This window comes from Schistocerca piceifrons, chromosome 8, assembly GCF_021461385.2.
Source record: "Schistocerca piceifrons isolate TAMUIC-IGC-003096 chromosome 8, iqSchPice1.1, whole genome shotgun sequence".
Taxonomy (NCBI): domain Eukaryota; kingdom Metazoa; phylum Arthropoda; class Insecta; order Orthoptera; family Acrididae; genus Schistocerca; species Schistocerca piceifrons.
The window spans coordinates 433,784,292-433,788,670 of record NC_060145.1 but is presented as its reverse complement, the minus strand read 5'-3'; the positions used below and the strand labels follow the sequence as shown (position 1 = coordinate 433,788,670).

Below are 4,379 nucleotides of genomic sequence, written 5' to 3'. Positions count from 1 at the left end.
GGAGTGACACTAGCGCTCCTAGCGGCGAGAGGGCCAGTCGTCTCGTAAAGTCATATACGCTGGAACAATAACGTTTACGCCTGAAGCGTTCGTACGATCCCAAGGGACATGAATGATAGTAAAATAAATGTCAACGGAACCAAAAGTCATCAATGAAATGTTGCCAACTACAATGTATTCATGAAGAAACACTTCCGAGCTTATTTTCGTCTATCCGTTTCGCTCCCCACCCCATTTCTCCACCTCCATCCCAATTTACTTTTCAATCACATCCTTAACTGGCTGATCAATAAATCAATATCGTATCTTCTTTTAGTATTGGGATCCAATATTTCTTAAATATATGTTTCTCTCTCTTCTTCTGCTATCTACGGTTCTTCTGTGGCTCTCTTTCCTTATTATCATAAGTGCTTTCCTCACCTTATGACAATTCTGCATACTCTTAGATTTAACGCTGTCGTGATAGATGGGGTATACACACTGTAAGAAAAAGAAATGACGCAGCACGAACGAATTATGAGAACAGGACGGAAGCCGGTATATGTAATGTAGATGCACAGAGAAAGAAATGTTTACAATTGAGAAAAGTTGGATGATTTATTCAAGAGAAAGAGCTTCAAAAATTGAGCAGGCAGTCAAGCGCTGGTCCACCTCCGGCCCTTATGGACGCTGTTATTCGGCTTGGCATTCATTGGTAAAGCTGTTGAATGTCCTCGTGAGGGGTATTGTGCCAAATTATGTCCAACTGGCGCGTTAGATCGTGAAAATCCCCAACTGGTTGGAGGGCCCTGTCCATACTGCTCCAAGCGTTCTCAATTGGGAGACATCCGGCGACCTTGCTGACCAAGCACGAAGACAACCAGTAGAGACTCTCTCGATGTGTAGGCGGACATTATCTTGCTCAAATGCGAGTCCACGACTGTATTCTGACGACTGAGTTTGAACGGTATGCCTCAGGAGGACATCCAGAAACTTTATCAATAAATGGCATGCCAAATAACTGCTCGCGAAGGGACAGAGATGCAGCAACGCGTTATTATTTGCTCAATTTGTGAAGTTATTTCTGTTTAATAAATTATTAAATTTTTTCATGAAATTGTAATCATCTGTTCGTCTGTATATGCCCACCACATCTAACGATTTCCGATCCAATTCCGATAATTCCTTCGTAGTACGTCGTTTTTTTCTCGTAAAGTATAAAAGCGTAATATGCAGTTTTGAACACTAGAACATCTAGATCCCACACCTCTGAAGTGGTACTATCAAGACAGAAGCTTTCGCAGCACGGAGAAAAAATACTACCTACTACGGAGTGGAAGGCTGTGAGCGATCAAATGGGCACAGAGCGTGCGTTTAACGAAAGAGCGTTTTCTCCGTTCCAAGACCATCTGAAGCAACTATTTGTGTTTTCTTATACACCAGCAACCCCTACACCCGATTCTTTAAAGAACTCAACCCCCATGTCTAAAAGAACTTCAAAAGTCTGATTACTTTACAAATCAGTTAACGGGCTACTACATATCTGACGTTAAGCAAGTAAGCGAGAAAAATTTTCCTGTACGTTTGAAATTATGTGCCAAGTTTGTTTGAAGTCGCTACGTGCTCTCACTCACAAATAGCGAATGAATATACACTATGTGATCAAAAGTATCCGGACACATGGCTGAAAATGACTTACAAGTTGGTGGCGCCCTCCATCGGTAATACTGGAATTCAATACGGTGTTGGCCCACCCTCAGCCTTGATGTCAGCTTTCATTCTCTATGCTGGAAGGTTTCTTGGGGAATGGCAGCCCATTCTTCACGGAGTGCTGCCCCGAGGAGAGGTATCGATGTCGGTCGGTGAGGCCTGCACCAAGTCGGCGTTCCAAAACATCCCAGAGGTGTTCTATAGGGTTCAGGTCATAACTCTGTGCAGGCCAGTCCATTACAGGGATGTTATTGTCGTGTAACAACTCCGCCACAGGTGATCGATCGTGTTGAAAGATGCAATCGTCATCCCCGAATTGCTTTTCAACAATGAGAAGCAAAAAGGTGCTTAAAACATCAATGTAGGCCTGTGCTGTGATAGTGCCACGCAAAACAAGGGGTCCAAGCCCCCTCCATGAAAAACACGACCACACCATCTCACCACCGCCTCCTAATTTTACTGTTGGCACTACACACGCTGCCAAATGACGTTCACCGAGCATTCCCCATACGCACACCCTGCCATCGGATTGCCACATTATGTACCGTGATTCGTTACTCCACGCAATATTTTTCCACTGTTCAGTCGTCCAAAGTTTACGCTCCTTACACCAAGCGGGGCGTCGTTTGGCATTTACCGGCGTGATGTGTGGCTTATGACCAGCCTCTCGACCATGAAATCCAAGCTTTTTCACGTACCACCTAACTGTCATAGTACTTGCAGTGGATCCTGATGCAGTTTGGAATTCCTGTGTGACGGTCTGGATAGATGTCTGCCTATTACACATTACGATCCTCTTCAACTGTCGGCGGTCTCTGTCAGTCAGCAGATGAGGTCGGCCTCTACGGTTTTGTGCTGTACGTGTCCCTTCACGTTTCCACTTCACTATCACATCAGAAACAGTGAACCTAGGGATGTTTAGGAGTGTGAAAATCTGGCGTACAGACGTATGACACAACTGACACCCAATCACCTGACCACGTTCGAAGTCCGTGATTTCCTCGGAGCGCCCCATTCTGCTCTCTCACGATGTCTAATGACTACTGAGGTCGATGATATGAAGTATCTGGCAGTGGGTGGCAGCACAATGCATCTAATATGAAAAAAGTGTTTTTGGAGGTGCCCGGATACTTTTCATCACATAGCGTAGTTTGGGTGACTTGCTCTCCGTGACTTGCCTCAAGATATATACACAGTATCTAAATCTGATACTTGTCTTACCGTGTTAAACTTTTAACACAGGTTTAAACTTCTTAATGAGTAGGTTATTACACGACTTACAATTTTTGAATTTTGAATAACTGCATGGAGTATTGAAAATAATTTTTTGCTGCCTCTGAGAGCTAATAGATAATCGTCTCGCTACTAGCATCGTGGCTTGGTTAGCTGTTTAATAATACGGGTCATGTAAGAGTAGATTTTTTTGAAACATTAATTCACTCCTCAGTAATTCTGCTCATTTGTACATAACTTATATTTAGTGCAGCGTGTATGTGCCAGCAAACATCCTGGAATTTGGAAAGATTAGCATGTGAGTTGCCAAAACCATCTCGAAAATTTATGTTGAAAATTTGTGTGCTATTTTCGTGTTACTGATTGTCACCAGCATAAATCTGTTCTGACATCGATGTCTCGTACTTCTGAGTTTTGTGTTTATTTTTCTTGATAAATGTAAATTTAATGTTTATCTTGTTCCATGGTCATGGACAGAGTTGTTTGTACAGTAGTTATCAAGCATACTTTTGGCTAATAATGATCCCAACCTCGCCAACGGCCTTGCCGCAGTGGTCACACCGGTTCCCGTCAGATTACTGAAGTTAAGCGTTGTCGGGCTGGGCTAGCACTTGGATGGGTGACCATCTGGTCTGCCGAGCGCTGTTGGCAAGCGGTGAGCACTCGGCCCTCATAAGGCAAACCGAGGAGCTGCTTGACTGAGGAGTAGCGGCTCCGGTCTCGTAAACTGACATACGGCCAAGAGAGCAGTTTGCTGACCACACGCCCCTCCATATCCGCATCCGGTGACGCCTGTGGGCTGAGGATGACACGGCGGCCGGTCGGCACCGTTGGGCCTTCATGGCCTCTTCGGACGGAGTTTAGTTTAGTTTAGTTTTAATGACTCCAACCTCAGTTTTGCAAATAATCGAACTCCATTGTACAAAACGTCTGAGCACTTTAGAAACGCGTTAAATATTTGATGTTAAGCATGTAAAACCTATGTGGCTGAAGATCCGAGACCCTAATTATTTTGGTTTTACTAGAGCTTTGAAATCATGTTTAAAGTTTGTTGAGTCACTGGATGGATGTCATCTGAGTAGTTTGTATGCCGCGAGTTACACTTCCTCAGAACATAGACATAGTTCCTAACTTTAATACTTGTCTACTGCGTTAAACCTTTAATGTGCGATCATTCCTCTTACTGGGCAGATGACAGCATCTTAAATTTTTGAATTCGGTCAGAAATCATACCTTCTTCTTGTTACTGGCTTTCTCCTGTGCTCCACAGAGTCTGTGGTTTTGGCGTTGTTAGTGGCAGTGGGTGCCCGGATGATATCGTTCCTGTCGCTACCATTTCTCCCTGCGACGGAATTTGTGCACCAAATCTGTTTGTGTGCAGTATTACAGCTCATGTAAGTGTATAAGACCGTTTTGTTAATGTTTGCGAAGTGTGCACCTGAAGCCGTACGTGGGTA

The 4,379-nt window shown here is 44.0% G+C and overlaps 1 pseudogene; it reads left to right on the top strand.

Annotated features, from left to right (window-relative positions):
• Positions 1-3,455: 3,455 nt before the first annotated feature.
• Positions 3,456-3,573, top strand: LOC124712653 (annotated as a pseudogene).
• The last annotated feature ends 806 nt before the right edge of the window (positions 3,574-4,379 follow it).